Source organism: Canis lupus, chromosome 25, assembly GCF_011100685.1.
Source record: "Canis lupus familiaris isolate Mischka breed German Shepherd chromosome 25, alternate assembly UU_Cfam_GSD_1.0, whole genome shotgun sequence".
NCBI classification, from domain to species: Eukaryota; Metazoa; Chordata; class Mammalia; order Carnivora; family Canidae; genus Canis; species Canis lupus.
The window spans coordinates 10,158,718-10,179,586 of record NC_049246.1 but is presented as its reverse complement, the minus strand read 5'-3'; the positions used below and the strand labels follow the sequence as shown (position 1 = coordinate 10,179,586).

At 34.2% G+C, this 20,869-nt stretch overlaps 1 protein-coding gene across 1 annotated transcript in view; it reads right to left on the bottom strand.

Annotated features, from left to right (window-relative positions):
* UBL3 (ubiquitin like 3) overlaps nt 1–20,869 on the bottom strand; it is a 68,968-nt gene that overhangs the window by 46,471 nt on the left and 1,628 nt on the right. The window lies entirely within an intron of this gene.

Below are 20,869 nucleotides of genomic sequence, written 5' to 3'. Positions count from 1 at the left end.
ATCCTTTTCCTTTACCCCTTCCCCCAAGATATTTCTACAGACAACTGCAAGGATGAAATATCAACCACTTCAGAAATGTAAAAGATTTGACAAATAAGCTTAATAGAATGATTTATAGTGTTTGGACAAGCCTAACAATATCTCTTAACTTACACTACTTCTAACACATGGCATTTTATTTTTTTTTCTGGAAAGAAGCTTCTCTAATGAAGACCCTAGTGATAGGTATGTTAGGGACTCTGGTAAAAAACAAAAACAAAAAAACAACAACAAAAAAAAATGTACCAGAGACAGCAGCATCTCACTGAGAAGTTCTCTGACTTTTTATAGTAACATAAAATGAATTCTAGATTAGGCTACTCCCAGATTCTTTGCAGTCCTGGAGTTTATTTTACATTCACAGTTCCTATATTTGAAATGGTATTAGACACTTTAAAACATTATATTGAAGGGTTTCTTTTTTTTTTCTTGAATTATCTTCCACCCTACTTTTGTTCTTCCAATCTAAAAGATCAACTAAGGACATTGCTCAAATCAACATGTTAGGTTCCAACCATAATAGTAGTAAACGGCATCCTAAAGATAAAAAAGTCAGCCCTTTAGCTTTGTATATTTAACTGCATACTAAAGATATTAAAGTCAACTCTTTAGTTTTTTCACTATCATTTGTTAAATGAATGCTGCTATATTGCTCTGTAATATGACCACATGTGTACATAAAATGAACTGCTTTATTTCTAATATATGTAGTATTTAATAATACAGTACAACTTTCCAGAAATCGAGAGATGTTACACTGTCACATAATAGGCTCTGGAAACAGGTCTAGGTTTGAATCCTGACTTCACCAGATACAAGCAAATTGCTTAATTTCTCCATGTTTCAGTTTTGTTATCTGTAAAATGAGGATAACAGCAATACCTAGCTCATAGCACTGTAGGGAAATTTTATTGAATTAATATGTGTGATGCACTTAAAACAGTGCCCACTTGGCCACTCAAAACAAGTGGCCAAGTGGGCACTGTTTTAAGTGCATCACACATATTAATTCATAAAACAATTTTTATCTAAATTGTACTTAGACATTGAAAATAACACAAAGAGGGGATGCCTGGGTGGCTCAGCGGTTTAGTGCCTGCCTTCGGCCCAGGGCATGATCCTGGAGTCCGGGGATCAAGTCCCACATCGCACTCCCTGCATGGAGCCTGCTTCTCCCTCTGCCTGCGTCTCTGCTTCTCTCTGTGTGTCTCTCATGAATAAATAAATAAAATCTTAAAAAAAAAAAAAAAAAAAAAGGAAAGAAAAGAACACAACCAGACAAGAAGGTATACTGACTTAGGCTCCAAAAGAATCTTCTTATAGAAGGCTGAAATCAGAGCAATGTTTCAATATATCTGAAATCTGTGTGTTTTTAAGTGTATTATTTGTGGATTACATATCTGATTTATTACACTAAATTCATGACAGAGAAAATTAAAATACTTTCCTTGTGACACACATAGCAAAGCTGTACCCATATCAGGACTGATCTTATGCTTACTATTTACAGGTTGTACTGTCATTTCATAGTAATCACAGTTCTTGGGTAATTAATCAAATCGCTTAGAAAGTCTTTCGGCAAAAGTTATTGGAAAGTCTAACTTAAAAACCTTTCAAATGAATATTGTGCTACCTCTGCTTTGCAGATCTTAAATTTTACCTGGAACTTGAAGACCATGTCCTTTCCAAAAGAACATGCTAACTTCTTCGGTTGAATTTTCTACCATTTTTCTTATTCATACTTTAAGCACTGAATGTATTCTTTATTCACTGAATATGCACTCCACAGATAGCAAGATTTAGTATGCCAGTTTTATTTGCTTAATGTACAAGGCCATATAAAAACTTTGACTAACTTTCTTTAAATTTGCTTTTGGTTTATGGTATTGTACTGACGTGGTAAAGAAATACAAAATCTGAATTACCTGATTGCACATAAATTCCTAAAACAGAATCATTAACAAACATGGCTCTTAAAGATTTTAGATGTAACTAAAAGTATTTTATAAGTAGTCATCAGGTGATTGCAACTGGTCTTTTTAAAGCTCTCTGTTAAATTATTTCAATTAGAAGATGTAGAAATCTCTCATTTCAGGACTGTTGAGAACAGTGCTGATGCTATTAATTTTGGTATCATTAATAATACCACCACTGGAATACACTGCCCTGGTGGACTATATCTGGCAGGTAAAGTAGCTCATAAACTGGCAGAGGCTAAACTCAGTAAATCAATGAGCTTTATACAAATGTGATTTCTAAAAAGTAAACACAATGTATAAATTTTGTAAATCATACATTTAGAGATTTGTTTTTATTTTATTTGACAAGTGGACAAGGGGAATAAATAAATTATAAACAAAATTCAAAAGTAAGATTCTTTAAAAAAAATCTTGTGTACTACAAAGATGTAGTATATAGATGCTATTATTATACATCATATATGTATTTCCAAACTAGAAAACTAAATATAGGATGAAGCAAAGTACTAATTGGAGGAGGTAAAAGCTTAAAAACAAAACAGTTGTCTTTTGGTTAGATCAGAAGCATTTCTGCAAATCTCAAATATAAATAAACTACTTTTTTAATTCTACTAAAATAAAGTACTCTGGTTTAGGTGAATTTTTGCTTTGCTTTGACTTTAGGGTAATTACTGAATTAAAATTAGCAAAATGTTTCTAGGCATATCCATATTAAACTCTACAGAATGCCCAGAAACATGGTATCTTAAAAAAAAAGTAATGGTACAGATATGATGTGTTAAAAAGAAGCCTACTTTATTCTTTGGACAAACTCAAAGACTTAAAGGTTTTTTTATGACTCAAAGTACACTGCCTACACATAGTTAAATTTGATCCTTAAGACCTCCCCAAATCAGAATATTCCAAAGTAAATCATCAACTGTACACATACACACACAAACCATACACAAAGTCTAGAGGATAGAAAGCAAAATTATAAGTAGCATTTGTACTAACAGTTTATAAATGGTATTATTTTCTCTAAAATGTTTTCTATTTTATAAGTTTTACAATAATTCTATTGCTTTTCTAATCACTCACAAAATTAAAATAAAGCAATAATAAAACAATGAAATTCATGTTTGTAAAATGCAAATACATAAAATAGACATATCGTGGATAAAAAATGGCAAAATAAGACAAGCCAGATAACATTTCCCTTTAGAAAACATGGTCAAGTATATCGAGAGATCACAGAAACAGGAAGCCTGAGTAGCTCAGTTGGTTATGCGTCAGACTCGACTGCAGCTCAGGTCATGATCTCAGGATCTTAGGATCGAAACCCAGCCCCTAGTTGGGCTCCAAGCTGCACTCTGCCCTCTTGGCAGGGAGTCTGCTTGGGTTTCTCTCTTTCTCTGCCCTTAACCACATGAGCATTTACTTATTTTCTCTCTCTAAAATAAATAAATCTTTTAAAAAAAGAGAGAGATCACAGAAAAGGTATCATTTCATTTTACTATGTAAGATAAACTACATTCATTTATTTCTGAGTGATAATCTCATTAATCTACTTGATAATGCATTTATGATTAACTTTCCTTCTAAATAGTTTATTTTAAAAAATTAATAGATGCTAAGACTAACAAAGCAAGGATGATAAATTAGGAAAGTTATCCTTTAGCTAAAATTAGTATACATGCTAACTATGTTTTCAAATAAAAGTGGTGGGCACTACTCTTCTTGCCATTTTATTATCTGATGTACCTATTCTCAGATATCTCCCTTTTGCACTTATGACTACTCTGGTGCATTTCCAGGTAACTCTAACTTAACATAAGTTATTCAAGTCACCTGGGGGGAAAAAAAAAGGTTTTATAATTTCAGGGTAGACTGCTCTCCCTTGGGTCCAACTGGGATGGCCACCTGAACTATTCTAGGAAGACTTCAGCTTTATATACACTGGTTCTAACTGAGAAACAAAGACTTCAAAAATGGCTCATGTGTTGGCATAATTTGAGAATAAAAACACAGTAAGCTTACATCTGCACTATGCACTATACACAAAATAAGAATAAACCCATTTGCTTTAGAATAAAGATACTTAGGGAACATTTTCCCCCATTTTTTATTTTTCTTGGCTGCCTGTCACAAGTCTCAAACGAGTAAGGTAGACAACAATTTGGGAAATGAAAGAGCCATTTGCTTGCTTCCTATGCCAGCTGGAATCCGACAGCACCCCTAAGAGGCAAGATGCCCCAATTTTTAGCAAAATTGTCTTTCTCTGGATATGGAGAGTTTATTTATTTATTTTTTGATATGGAGAGTTTAACAACAATATCGCTTAGTAAACCCTGCATCAAAGCATGAACTGTGAAACAACAGCCCTAGTATTAGGTAATAAGAGAAATTCACTTGTATAGGATTTAAAAGAATCGATTTCAAAGCAAAAGGTACTATTAATGCCTGTCCAGATTATACAGCAGCAAAGCAAAACATTTTGAAAGATAGAAAGGGTTGAGAAAAGGTAGATGTGAACATAGAAACTAAAAATTAGTTATGACTTCAAAAAAGTGACCATATTGAATCCTTCTATGTCTAGCACTTCAATATGGAAGAATTATAAGGAAAACACTGTTTTGACTCCATTGAAATACTTGACAATGTGTTAAGATCCATTTAGCCTTCACCACATTACCCAAAAGGACATTAGTTTGTCCTTATTCTTCACCTCCCTGCAATATCTGTTGTTGCCCACCACTATTCCTCTTTGAGTTTCTCCTTGCATGGCTTTCACGATAGCCAAACAAAAAATTTTTTTCCTATAGCTCTGTTCTTTTTCTCACTTTTTAAATTCTCCTATCTCAAAACAGAGGCATTGTGCTTTAGGGCTGTCTCCCCACTCCTTTGGTGAATTCGTGTAATCTCATATCAATACATTTTTTTTCTTCAATTGAATGTGCACACTAATCTATATTTTTAGCCCTCTCTTCTTTCCTGAGGGCTAATTTTGCATTCTTATTGGGGTTAAAGAGAAGTCAAAGATGACTCCTAGGTTCCTACACTATTTGCTCTTTTTTAAGAGAATGCTCTAAGCTTGATTACATATCTTTCTATGCTACTTAGACTAAAATCCAAAAAGTTAAAAGAAAGGCTGATGACTGTATACATAATGATAATAGCAAAAAATGAATGCTGACACTGAGAGAACAGAAAAATCACAAAAAATAAAACCAAAAGATTAGCAACTTGGGACCACTTGGAAGATAAGCCAAAATAAAAAGAAGGGGGGGGAACACCAGAGATCTTTTTAACCCGCTAAGAGAATTAATTATGCAAACTGTATATAACCGCGTACCTGTATTGTCCAGTATAGTAGCTATTAGCCACACATAGCTATTTACATTTAAGTTAATTTAAAAATTTAGTTCCTCAGTCACACTAACCACCTTACAAGTGCTCAAAGCCATATGAAGCCAGTGGCTACCTTACTGGACATCACAGATAAGAACATTTTGATCAATGCAGAAAGTTCTATTGGACAAAGCTGCAGTGCTAAATCGACATTCACTAAGTGTTCTCTACATAATAGGCACTGTGCTAGGTACAGGAGTATAGAAAGATGAGTAAGATAAGGCTTCTCTCTGTCCTCAAAGAGTAGATTGTCTAGTGAAGGAAATAATTTTTCCTGAAAATATTTACAAGTACTAGAGTAGAGGTAATAACATTTATTCCAGCCCAATTAGCTAGGGTTCAATCCTTTTACCTAGCTTTTCTGTAGACTTGGCCTTGTTCATCTGGTGTTATGATGGCACAGCAAGAAATGCTGAGACTCACCACTACCTAGAAATCTCTGGACTCAGAACCAAAGGCACTAAGACCTAAACAGGATTTAAGCCCCATCTCTCTGGACTTGGTGCTTTACACTGCTGCCAACCCTTGACGGAAAAAATTCTGGCTATTTTCCCTTGGTCCCTCCTAGAAGGCAGCTTTGCCTCAATTGTCACTTGTTTTGGGACCTCCAGTAGGTGCTATACTTATGGTGACTGAGTGCCTGACAAAGTTACAAAATATTACCAAAGAATTAGCATTGCAATTCAGAACAAGTCTCAGGTACAATGGAGCAAGAAGGGGAAAAACAATGCATTCTAGGAAGGAAGAGAAGCCTAAAAAGGGTTGAAAGACAGAAGCATAAAAGTTAACAGAAAAATGTATGGCAAGCAAGGGGTTCATCACAACTCAAACACAGGATACATACAAGGGGGTAAAAACAAGAGATGAGGATGGATTGAAGCCAACTGCTAAGAGCCTTAATGCCACCACCTTAAGAAGCTTGGCCTGGATTGGTCTGTAAGTGATAGCCAGCCATTATTAAACAGAATAGTCAAAATAGATGAGATCTGTGTTTTCAAAAGACAAACCTGAGTGAAAGGCAGATAGTGGTGATAAAGGGGACCAATGTCTGGATGAAGACCTGGTTGAAAGTAGTGGAAATAAAGAAGAAAAAAGTGATTTGAGAGACACTAGAGAAAAGTGATCGGCTCTATTGACAGGATCTATCTGGCACAATGGAATCCAATAAATGTTTGTTGCAAAAAAATTGTGAGGGAGGTAATCATTTAGTTCCCACAGAAGGAAAGAAAACAAAAACCATGAGAAACACAACAATGTAAGGTAAGGACTGGCAGAAGAAAACAGTGGAGACAAACGGGAAAATGACAAAGAAATCAAAAGAGGCAGTACTCCCACAGCCTGGAATGTGATTCCTTAAGATATCTGGATGGCTTGTTCCCCATCTCCTTCAGATCCATATAATCATCCTAGTGAGCTCTTCCCTGAACACAATCCTTAAAACTGGACAACACAGGCATACTCAGCACTCTGTAACCCCCTTTCTTGCTTTATTTGTACTTAGAACATCTAAAATACTCTACATTTTACTTATTTATTTAACGCCTATCTCCCTACTACTTAAATGTAAGCTCCATTAGGGAAGGAACTTTGTTTCATTCACCACTGTACACCAAAGATTAAAACAGTGCCTGGCACATAGCATATGCTCAACAGATACTTGCTGATTAACTGAATGAATAATGCAAGGAAATAAAAAAGGCAGGGTTATTACAACAGACTGATAAGTATAGATATAAAATGAGATCTAACGTGGAAATTTTATTATTATTTGGAGTGTTAAAAAAAAACCTATATAACTAAATAGTCCTTCAAGTATAAAAGACTCAAAATTTTTCCTCAAATGTGTATTTAATATATATAATATATTCAAATATGTGTAATTGTAAGTTTATTTACAGTCACAAAATAAGAGATTTCATAGCTTGAAAAATCACTCACCATACTTGATAGCCACACTGAAAATCCACCACTTCAAGCATTTAAGTCCTCTTAACACTTTCTCAAATTCCATTATAAATTTCTTATTTATCTTCTGATATTTTAGCTATTATTAAATGTTAAGCAAAGGCAAAAAGCTTAAGTTAAAATACCAGAATATTAGTTTAATCACAGCAATTAGCTTTAAGATATAGTGAAGAAGATGTGACAGTAAGCAAGGTAGAAATGGTCCAAAAGTTAAAAAAGTAAAAAACAACCCAAGAAGACAAAAAAGCCCATCTAACTGGTAGCTTCAGGAAAATTACGAAACATCTTAAATCTCACTTTCCTTATCAATAAAATACAGCTAACACAAGAACCTACCTACATGACAGGCTTGTTCTGAGAGTTTTCTTGGAGGATTAAATCTCTCAAGTAATAAGCTTGGTACAGTGTTATAATAGTCATTTATACCTTTAATCCACAATAATTAACAAAGAACTTGCTATACAAAAAGCACCATACATACTAGATACTATTTATCGTGACAAATGAAAGACATATATCTACTTTCATAGACTCTATCTATGGTCTACTGGGAAAGACAAACAAATGAATCACATAATGTGACAAGTTTTATGGAGGAAGCTAGTAAGTCCAGAGGCATAAACCAAGAGAGCAAGGGAATTCAACTTAGATATGGTCAGGAAGTATCTTCCCCGGACAGAAAAAAATAAGAAGGTATTAGCCATATACAGAGAGCACAGAAGTATACTACTAACTGTTTTAGGATTAAATTGTGCAAAAGGATTATTGTGCAATAATAGAATAAATTGTGCAAAATCCTAAAAGGATTTAGGATTAAATTGGGATTAAAATGTGCAAAGACTTAGCCTAGCTGTAGAAAAGAGCTTGTGGCTTATTTGAGGAACTGAGGAACTCAGTATCACTGAAGCGTCATTAAGCCAAATGAGAGAAGATCTGAGGGACAGGCAAGAGCCAGATGATGACTCTAAAGGTCCATGGTAAGGCTTTGTGACTTTATTCTATGGGACTTTATTCTTCAGTGGAAAGCTGCTTAAGTTTTCTCTTTTTCAGACAGGAAAGATAATGCAATTTATGCCTTTTAAACATCACTCAAGCTATTTTTAGAAAATGTATTTAAGGGAATGTGAATGGAAGGAAGGAGAAGAATGAATTTCAAGACTAATGCAGTAGTCCAGGAGAGAGAGATGATACTTGCTCTAGAGTGGTGGTATGGAGATGAAGAGCAGTTGATAGATTTCAGATATATTTTGCAATGGACTGGATCTGGGGGGGAGGGACAAAGAGGATTCAAAGATGACTCCTACATGTCTGACTTAAGTGACATCTAGGAGTTGGCTGATGGCGGCATGGTAAATACCATACTTTAATTGTAGCTATACTTAGCTACTATTAGAATATGAAGGAGAGAACCGGTGAGTGTATAGCCAAAATTGCATAAAAAAAAAAAAAAAAACAACCAAAAAACAAAAACAATTAGCCACACTATGAAAGAATAGCAGTATCAACAAAATTTCCCACTGAAAACAATTATAAAAGTGAGATAAAACACAAAGCAAACAAACCCAGCTATTTGAAGGCATAGAGAGAGAAACCAAGAAAGTCAGGACATCAGGGGCTAAAAGCCCACAGAGAAGGGAAACACACTGAGATCTCCACTTTTTTCCCTTGGGTTATTTGCCAACTACCAGTACAAAGCCTAAAGGCCAAGTAGAAAGCAGTATCCTGGAGTTTATATCAGTCACACTGGATTGGGAAGACAAAAATTGGATTCTATTACTACCAAGGCAGCCAGGAATTGAGGATCTCAGATAAAATTTCAAAGAACAAACCCAACATTCTGCTCAGTTTTTGCTCTCCAGAAATGTGCTGAATCATATACAACATGGACTGAAGTGCAGGAAAAAACAGTAAAAAAGATGTTGCAAAGAGACTAAATAAAAAGTTAAGCAGGGCTTTCAACAACCTCACAATACAGGTGACCCTGAACAATGTGGAGGTTGGGGTGCCAATCCCTGTGCAGTCAAAAATCCGTATATAACTTTTGATTACCTCAAAATTTTACTAATAGCCCACTGTTGGCCAGAAGCCTTACCAGTAATATGAACAGTCAATGTTACACATAATTTATAAATTACACATAATTTGTAAATTATTTGTATTCTATGTATATTCTTAAAATAAAAAGAAAATCACAAGGAAGAAGAAAATGTATTTACAGTACTATACTACAAAAATCTGTATGTGGACCTGTGCAGCTCAAATCTGTGTTGTTCAAAGGTCAACTGTACTTAAAATTGCCATAGCTTGCCAAAAAAGAAGCGTCTTGATAATTACTCCAAACTTTCAAGTGAGACCATAGAGGGGCCATACACTAGGAGTAAGACTATTTAAATTTCCTGATAGCCCCCAGAATTTAGCCCGATGTTATATCAATCACTGATGAATCAAAGTGACCAATGTTTTTCTAACTGCCTGCCAGAAAATAATAAGCCTACCTGGAGAAAGATAACGTCATTCAGATTCTCTATAATTTTTCATCACAATGTTAATAAAACATTACCAGGTGTTCCAGAGAAACGGATCAAATGATCAAAAACCAGACAACATAAATAGGCTCACAGGTAATCTAGGTATCAGAGTCATCAGATAGGAACATTGCAACAATAATTAATATACTCAAGAAAATTGATGAAAACATTTATGAGAATTTGAACCTGTATAAACTTTGGGCCTGAAAACAAAAACTGAAATTAAGAACTCAATAACTGGGTATAACTGGACACTGGACAGAGAAGATATGGTAAGTGAACTTGAAATCAGAAAAAAATATCCAAACGAATACAGAGTGGGGTGGGGTAGAAACTATAAAATGATCTAACATACATATAACTGGGGTCTCAGAAGGAAAAAAGAGAACTGGATAGAAACAATATTTAAAGAAAACCACTAAGAAAATTCCCGAAGTGACAAAAGATAACAAGCCATAGACTCAAGATGCTCTACAAACTCTACACAGGACAACTATAATAAAAGCCATACCTAAGCACATAATAGTAAAACTGCTGAAAATCAAAGACAGAGAAAATCTTAAACACAGTCCAAGGAAAACACATTAACTTCAAAGAAGCAACAGTAAAACCAAAGGCTGACTTAACAGAAACAGTGGGACAGAAAGAAAAGACCCCTTAAAAATGAAGGTAAAACAAATACATTTTTAAGGCATATGAAGACAGAGAATTTATGACCAGAAAACCTGCACTGAAAGTAATACTAAAGGGAGTTCCTTATATCAAAGGAAAATGACCCAGAGGTAAATACAGTAAAACAAAACAAACATGAAGAAATGAGGGACGCCTGGGTGCCTTAGCGGTTGAGCATCTGTCTTGGGCCCAGGGCGTGATCCTGGAGTTCCAGGATGAGTCCCACATCAGGCTCCCTGCGTGGAGCCTGCTTCTCCCTCTGCCTGTGTCTCTGCCTCTCTCTGTCTCTCATGAATAAATAAATAAAATTTAAAAAAAGAAAAGAAAAGAAAAAATGAAGGGTAAATGTGAGGACAATGTGAAATGATTAATGGCTATTTTAATAACAACACTATTATGATTACTACTACTACTGTTACTATTATCTCAACAGCAATTATAATGATATCTTTGGAGATTTAAAATAAAACAAAACATATAAGAAAGCAATGTGATTTAAGGCCTTTCCATTCTTCTGGAAGTAGTAAGGGAAGTAGTTATGGTAGGTTCAAGTCAAAGATTTATACTGTAATTTATACTGAGATAATAAAAGAATTTACAACAAACAAGCTAAGAGAAAATATTGTGGGGGGGAGGGAAGGGAGTTTGATCAATCCAAAAGAAAGTAAGAAATGAGGGAAGATGTTATGAAGGGCTGAAGTAGAAGTAGAAAACAAATTGCAAAATGGTCAATTTAAGCCCCAAAAATGTACTAAAGCAATTAAATATAAAACAACACAGATTATCAAGTTTAATTAAAAACAAAACCCAACTATATGATATTTGAAGAGATTCATCTTATCTCTAAGAACAAAGAAAGGTTTTAAAGAAAAAAAGATGGAAAGAGAAGTCAAAAGAAAAGTATACTACATCCAAAAAGAAAAAAAAAGAAAAAAAGCTTTAAGGAAAAGATTACTACTAGAGACAATGACAATAGAATGATTGATCCAATAGGAAGATACACTTGTACATTTATTTGTAGTCAATAATTTAGCCTCAAGAAATATAAGGCAAATTTGAGAGGACTAAAAGAATACAGTTGGAGAAATTTTATACACTTCTCTCAATTGAGTGAAAAAAGAGACAAAAAAGTCAGCAATATAATGAATTTGAACATGATTAATAAATTTGACTTAAGTGACATTAAGCACAGCACACTCAATTTTCTAAAAACTGACCATAAAGCAAGTGTCAGTGAATTGCTCACAAATAAAATCACAGAATAATTCTAGACCACAGTTGTATTAAGCTAGATATCAATAACAAAAAAAGTAGTGACAAAATCCCCAAATGTCTAGATATTATATTATTTCTAAATAACCCACAGATCCAAAAACCCACAATGGAAACTCTAAGATATTTTGAATTGAGTGATAAATAAAAATATGATACATGAGACCTGTGAGATCCAGCTAAAGTTGCATTTACAGGGGAATTGCATAAACTTAAATGCATACCTTAAAAAAAAGAAGTAGATAAGTAGATAATAAAGATAGTCAATGATTTATCTATCTCAAGAAACATGAAAAAGAACAGCAAATTAAATTTTAAAGAAAACTAGAAGGAAAGAAATAAAGCTAAAACCAGAACCAATTAATAAAGAATGTTTTAAATATGAAAACTGGCTCTCTGAAAACTGATCAAGACAAAGAAGAGCACAAAATACCAATAAAATTTAAAAAGCAGATATCAAGGGATCCCTGGGTGGCTTAGTGGTTTGGCACCTGCCTTCGGCCCAGGGCGTGGTCCTGGAGTCCTGGGATCGAGTCCCGCATCGGGCTCCCTGCATGGAGCCTGCTTCTCTCTCTGCCTGTGTCTCTGCCTCTCTCTCTCTCTCTCTCTCTCTCTCTCTCTCTCTATCTCTCATGAATAAATAAATAAAATCTTAAAAACAAAAAAAAGCAATATCACTAGATACTATGAACATCAAAATAAAAAAGATAATGTGTAAAAACTGTAAACCAAATTAGAAAATTTAGATAAAATAGACAAATCTACTTAAAAAAAAATAAAAGCTTGTCAAAATTGACACAAAAGTAACAGGAAATGTGAATAGTCATATATATAGACATAGATATATATGAAATAGATTTAACAATCCCCACAAAAAAACTCCAGATGGCTTCACCAGTGATTCTTCCAAATATTTATGAGTAAGATAACTCTTCACAATCTTTTATTCCAAATAATAAAAAAACCGTTTCCCAGCTCATTTTATGAAGACATCATAAGCTTGATAACTAAATATTTACTAGTCGATCTTTTTCATGAACAAAAATGCAAACATCATAAATGAAATATAATGTAGCATATTGACAAGACAATGCATAAAAAAGATTATCCAGAAATTCAAAGATGCTTTGAAGTTAGTTAAAATGTATTCCTCCTCCTCCCCAAATTTTAACACATATCTAACACACAGCAACTACACTGTTAAGAATTTTATCCTAAGAAAATAATCAGACAGGGTGCCTAGGTAGCTTAGTCAGTTAAGCATCAGACACTTGATTTCTGCTCATGATTTCAGGATCCCAATATTCAGCAGAGCTGCTAGCTTCATGCTCAGTGGAAAATCTGTTTGAGATTCTCTCCCTCTGCCTCACCCCTCTCCCCGCTGGGCACATATGCTCTCTCTCTTGCTCAAATAAATAAATCTTAAAAAAAAAAAAGAAAAGAAAAAGAATCAGGCAAGGCATAGAGATGTGTTTTAAAATATGTATTATATCACTGTTTACAATAGGTTTTCAATGTCCATGGGTATGGAAATTAGCTAAGCAACTTATGTATATCTATCAGAATCAGTTCAAATTTGTAATATGGTTCCACACTTATTTGTACGAATAGTTGTTCATGAATATACAACTAAATGAAAAAAAGCATATAAAAGCAATATTTCTAAGGTAAAAACACTAAGTTTAAATGAAGGTAAGGAAAACCGAACATAGATCATGAGAACATTTTGTCTAGACACAATGAATTGCCATCTTAATTTAAGTTCATAAACAAAAGATAAAATGTCTAACAATTTTCATCAGCAAAAAGAACATTTTCTTCTCAAAATCTAGTTATAGAAAATTGCCCACATATATATTTTATTTAGATCATAAAAAAATGCTACTGGATTTAAATCAATGGAAATTTTGCAGCATACATAAGTAGCTAGAGAATTAAAACAAAAACAAAATACTCTGAAAGCACGGAATTCATTTAAAATCTGTGTTAGATATATAAAACAATAATAGTTTCTACATTTAAAGTGGTTAAGTTTATAGGAAAAAATTCTACTGTACTATTATATACATGTATACATCCTATAAAGACTCAAAGTTCCAACAAGTTTAAAGAAAACTCCCTTTAATTCTAGCAATTAATAAGACAATTCATGCTCATTAAAATCATTCCGACTCAGAGGTTACATAGTATTTTGCAAAGATGTATAATATAGGCATCATGTCTACTTTACCAGCAGGATAGCTCAGATCAATCGGTGGTGGAGCAGCCTGGAGCAAGGAATCTAAGGTATTCTACCTGATGGATTTAGCCATGTTTGCTCAGGTATGGTAGGGGGAAAGGGCCTTAGCATGTTTATCACTATTACCATTTGACCCAAATTCCTACCTGGCTCTACTTTTTACTAGCTCTGTGATCTCCTTTATCCTCTCTAAACCTAGACTGTGAGGAGGTAAAACTCAGTTCTGCTGATAATCACACTGTGGTGTCTCTAAAAGACCCAAACAAGGCCAAAAGACCAACAGGCAACAAAATTTCTCCCACAGCCACACTAGAGTTCCAAAATTATGAATATCTACCCCAGGCCCCTTCATCTGTCCTGCCTCCTAAACAAAGACTGCTGACAGATTCAATTACTAAACTCACCTCCACCTCATGGTCAATGGGTTACAATCTGAATGAAGCCAGTCTCCATAACCTCCCCCTGCGCCCCCCCCCCCCCCCCCCCGTTTCTCATTAGAATCATTCAGCACAACCCAAATCTACCCCAAACTTCTCGCATTTCCTGTTACTGAGGCTCCCCCCCTTGGTTCCTCAGGCATGGGTTCTTCCTTGCTACAGAAAGTCATTAACCTAATTTGTTTCACTACAGATGCTTTCCTGGTGGTCTTCTGGTAGGCAGTAACAACTTCTTTATCTATATACCAACTATATTTACCCAGGGTCACTGTGAGGATTAAATGAAGTGTTCTCATGGAAAATGCCAAGGCAGCTGCCTGGTATAGCAAGTACACAATAAATATTACCTTCTCTCTCCTATGCGCTCAAAAGAAAGCTATACAGGAAATTTTATTTTTTAAATCATCTGTCTAGTTCTTCACTATTAAAAATCTGTATCTCTGAAAAACACAGTTAAGAGCTAGAAAATAAGTGCTTCAAGTAAACAGAACTCTAAGCAACCAAAAAGACATGATGAAGTCCATGCAACAAAGATCATGCACTTTACTATAGGGTAACTCCTGAAAATCCTATTTGGACACCATCTGATATTTTTAACATACTTCAATAATTTTTAAAAATCTAGTTTCCATACCCATAGAAGATTAGAATCAGTAACTGTAAATAAATGCCTAGAGAGGGATAGGTAGGCATACTGACCACAGAAAAATGTAACTATTCAATAAGGCAGGAGACATTAAAACTAAATATCAAACACAAGAACTTAAAATGCTCAGAAATCTGACGTCACCTTATGCAATGGCTTCTGAATTTTAAAAAAAAGTTTTTTTTTAAAGATTTGTTTATTTTAGAGAGAGAAGCACGAACACAGGGAGGGGAATTGGGGGGTTGGGCAGCAGGAGAGAGAGAATCTCAAGCAGGCTCTTGGCTGAATGGGGAGCTTGACAAGGGGCTTGATCTCAGAACCCTGAGATCATGACCTGAGCTGAAATCAAGAGTCAGATGCTTAACTGACTGAGCCACCCAGGCATACCTAGATTTTTTTTGATTGAACATCCCAACTATCAAATACTTGAGCATATACCTTCAATTTATGTATATTCATTTGTAAATCCTATTTTATGTATATTATAAAACAAATACTAAAATAAAAATTAAAAGATTACAATATTGTTTAAATTTTAACTATTAATTATGTTAAATATTAATTTGTTTTAATCTTGTAATCTCTAAAAATGCTATTACTATTAACATTTTAGTGAGAGCACTGGTATTCAATAGGTCTCTATTTTTTTAAAATCTTGCTTTCCTAATTTGTGAAGTTCAGTGAATTGTGACACTTTGTTTTAAGAACTGCTTAAGTCATAACTGAAAAACTTAGTTCACAAGGATGCACAGACATTTATATAAGAATATGTCACTTACTGGCTTACTAAGTCATATCACTTTTCTATTCTATCACCAAATATTCACAAGTTTTTGTTAAAAGTCAGTTGCCAGATGTCAATGTTATAAACATTTTATTTTTCCTGATGTCAGTCAGATATTTTTTGCAAGCTCAGTAAAATGGGTTTTTAGGTTTCTAACAAATGGGTCCAAAGTCCACTGAAATTCAGTGTAAGATTTTTCAACAGACTGGAAGTGTCTAAACATGTTTCAAAATGTTCTCTCCATAACATTTGTTGCTTCTGAAAAGCAAATACTTTCTCACTTATTGATTAAAATGTCGACTTTGCCATGTAGAGACAACCTCGTGTTTGTTTTCTCAAAAATATCTCCTAGGTAGCATGATATTTTTTTTTTTTTTTTTTGGTAGCATGATATTGATAGCTTCTTGTCATCAGGTAAAATATCAGCATCTATAATATTCATCTTTTGTGAAACAGAAATGTGTAATTCAGCTTTGAGTTCTACAACTCCTTTTATTTTTATTGCTCCTTTAAATACTTTGAGTGAACCTCTGCTCCCCATCTGAATTCAAGGTATCACAGATTTTTTTTAAAAGCCTTTTTTTTTAAAGCCTTTTTTAAAGTTACTAAATAATACACTGTAACAGAAAGACCACAAAAACTTTGAGAAAGTCATGGTGCTGCTGTTAGCCTCCACATTACAGAACTCCCACATGGTCCCTCAGCAAACCACACTCATTGTGATCATCTGGATGTGGACCTAGAAAAGGCTCAGAACCAATCCATATAGTAATACGAAAGCTTAATTCCTCCCCCTTTATGGAGTACTAAATAAATAAATAGAAATTATAATATTTGTATTCTCACATCTCAATTGACTTGCCTCACGTCACTTTATAAATTACTGACCTAGTGAAGAGGCATAAACCTTCACAGTCTATATTAGGTGCTCAGGGTTTGAAGTTGTAGCTTATGGAACATTACACAGAGAAATACTCAGCAAAGAATGCACACTGAACTGAATCAATATTATCCAAATGATGGCTTTAGGTCATCAAAAAGAAGTTAAAGTATGTGCAGTATATTACGTTCCAATAGGACAGCGGTCCAACTTATTAGATAGGGATATTTCCAAAATAACCTTCATGTATTCAGAAAATTTACTGTTTCAGAATGACATTCCTCAGGGACTCCAGTTACCATGAATTCTATAGTCACCTTCAGTTTTTTTCCCCTAGAATGAGAGGAATTCTTAAAGAATATATTTAAGAAGGATATACTTCATTTGCTAAAATACATTTGCTGTTCCGTGTTCTAATTTAGAAAATTAGAGCCATCACTGACCACTAATTTAAAAGAATTTCAAGCTTTACTATTAAAAATACATTTTTTCATATTCAAAGTAATAACAGAAGCAGACATCATACACTTCATATTTAACGCTATAATTAGTAGCAGTAGTAGTATGGGACAATATTTACTTTTTCTCTAAGTAACAGAATAATAATACTGCTCCATGAGTCAAGAAAATCACTCATTGGCTTTTAAACGTCTATTCTGTTTTAAAAAATCACGAGAGGGATCCCTGGGTGGCACAGCGGTTTAGCGCCTGCCTTTGGCCCAGGGCGCGATACTGGAGACCCGGGATCGAATCCCATGTCGGGCTCCCGGTGCATGGAGCCTGCTTCTCCCTCTGCCTAGGTCTCTGCCTCTCTCTCTCTCTCTCTCTCTCTCTCTGTGTGACTATCGTAAATAAATAAATAATCACGAGAGATGTAATATAAGACACAAATCCATATAAATCTGACATTGTATAAGAAGAACTGCAAGCACACTGACAGAAAACGGTTCACACTTGAGGGCTAGAAATGAACTAAAAGCAGTTTTCACAGGAGAGAGACATGAGCTAGAGGAGGACTTAGAGCCAGAAAGGAAAAGGCATTCAAAGCTGAGGTAAACTGTCTTTTGTTTTCTTAATGAAAAATGTCTAACTCAGAACACCAAATGTAAGACATATTCAAGTAACACAATTTAGAAGAATGTGCCATTTGAGATAAAATATTTATTAAACTATTCATCATCACATACGTATATATGTAAACGTACTTATTCTACTCTTTAGCTTCATAAAACCTCCCCTCTTATACTTCAAATAAGAGCTTCAGCAAGAGAAAGAAAAATTAAAAGAAGCTGTAAGAGAACATTTGGGGCACTAGAACATACTCTTTCTTCAAAATTAAAAATTTTCTCTCCTCTGGACCTTTTTCTAGTACGACATCTTCCCCTGGTATACTCTACATTTGTCATTTTACTTAAGTTGGAAAAGTGATAAAAGTTCACTTTGAAAGGAAATTCATTTTAGTAATTTCCTGTCCACCAGAGGGCTCCCATATTTCTCCACAAATAAAAGAGATAAAACATTACAGTAAAAATAATCATTAAGCACAGAAAAAAACTCAAATTATCATTATCTTATTTAACCCCAGACTAAAAATTGTTGTATCTATTACAGTTTCTATATTAATAGCTTAAAAAGATAGAGGGCTTTTAACTGTTTTATGAACTAAAATGTTTTAAATACCAAACTGCTTTGCTATTATTCTCACCCTGTCAATTTTTTTCTTAGGTAGGACTTTCAATTCAATAGATAACATAAAATATAACTTTAGTCCAAAGCTCTAAATAGTAACTCAAATGTTTTCTGTAATACTTTTATAAATTATTTACTTGATAATTTTCCTGGTCCAGAAAACAAAATTATCACCTTATCTACCCAACCTGACGACTTACTATTAACAGAAAGAGTAAACATTTTATTACAGAAAATCTACAATCATTAACATAATTCATCCTACAATTATTAACAATAAATAGTGCCCCATCATGAATTATGATTTGGGCTGGGAAAAAAAATATAAAGGAAATGAATCATTTAAATACAATGTATTACAATGACATTCTGTTCAGATATTTTTAGATTTTTTTTCACAAATAAGTTATTACACTGGAATGTTAGTATACCTCCTAGTTCAAACTCCATCAGTTTTAGCAAAAGAGAAAACAGTATTTTATGTAAATACACTTAGTTATAGGACATATTTACAGAATGTTAACTGCTAAAGTACCAACTACATTTTTTTTCAAGGGTATAGCAAATCCATTCACTAGGGGTGCCACTCCCCCTCCAAAAAGATCAACTTGCTAAATTTGGATTATAAAAAAAGAGATTCCTTATGGTAAACACAAAAATTTACTGAATGTTTACAAATAAACTTGAAATGTGAGTTATATTGACAAAACAAAAAAGATGCTAAAAAATCTATTTCAAAGTCAGTCAAAATAATTGCCATATGAAGACTTTACCAAAAACATCAGTTGATTTAGCAGTTACTATAGCTCAAGAATGACTTCTCTCTGATGAAAAAATAACAGAGGTTATAATTTCACTGCCCTACCCCATCTCCCAACTAGGATTTTCCTACACAAGGACAAGCACCATTAACATGTAAAAGAGCGTAACATTGGTTTCTACATAAGACAGATTAGCTGTCACCACTTAGAAACTTGAACATTTTACCACACTTTGCAAAAATGTATGTATTCATACTTGCAAGAGTACTGTATCCTGATCAATTTGGAGTTCCGTTGCAAAAGAAATGTCAGCTTGTGGAAGGAGGTGGGGGTAGGGAGGCTAAGGCTGTTAAAGATTCAAAGTGGTGAAACTGTTCTCACTTTAAGTCATTAATGTAAATGCAAACTGTCAATTATTGATATGAAGAGTTTAAGAAATACAAAGCATTCAGCAGCTAACCAATACTTACCATGTTATATCTCAAAAAGTTGAGAACTGTAGGCACTTATCAAATAAAGGCACTTTTTAAACAAAAATGCAATGTAAGTAATAGCAAATGTAGGTTTAAGAGGTTGTGACATAGGGGAAAAAAAGCCTCAAGACTTCCAACAAGTTGAGCAGTTAGAAAATGAGACATAAAAAAAATACTCAGAACAATCTAATCTGAGCTGTAGATTAGATACATTCTGAAACAGCATCATCAGGGCATTATATGTTTATTACATAATAGTGCTTTGCCCTTGCATATCACCTTTAATCAAGGGATCTCAAAGCACCACTGAATCAAGCAAGGCCTTAAAATACAGTCTAAAACAGAAATAGTCATATTTTATAATTATGCCTATTGATAAAAACTTGCCACCACTTCCTGTTCCCCTGATCCGAACATTAGCTTCAGAACCTTCCCTCTGACTTGGAAGCCGTATTCCCCAAATCATTTCAATTTGTAACTGATGCTACGCACATTCCAGCTTTTCTTTCAGCACTGGGCCTAAAGAAAGTAGTGGCACTGTTTTAAAATGACACAAATCCATTTCATTACAATTTCTATGACGGAATAAATAGTACTTAGAGTGAACATATCCTGTATGGAGCATGATGATATAAAATGGAGACTTTAGAGAATAAATCTTTGCTGGAAGCGATGAGCCCAAAAAACACTCATTAGACAGAGGAAATAGCATTTTCCAGCTCAGTCCAAACACCTTTCCAGACAACTTCAAGAGTGGGGTAGAGGAAACCTTGTCCGGCTATCCTTAATCGGGCAGGAGACTGACTATTCTCCTGTGTGTACACCAGAAGGGAAGGGAAAACTAAAGGGACAATGCAAGAGTTTTAAGACTCAGGAAGGAGGGTGTTAAGTTGCTGCGTGGCCACACAACAGACAAAAAACACTGTGGTTCCTATACATTAAAATAGTACATCAAATGGTAAATCAAACACACATTTAGCAAAATGGCATTAAACCAAGGTCAATATATGCCTTTTACAGCCATTTAGCTTTGTTTTTAGGTCTGTAAATGAGGTTCGCTCCTAAAGAAAGAGCTGACATTTTAAAATTTAATCAGCGAAGTTCGATTTTGTTTT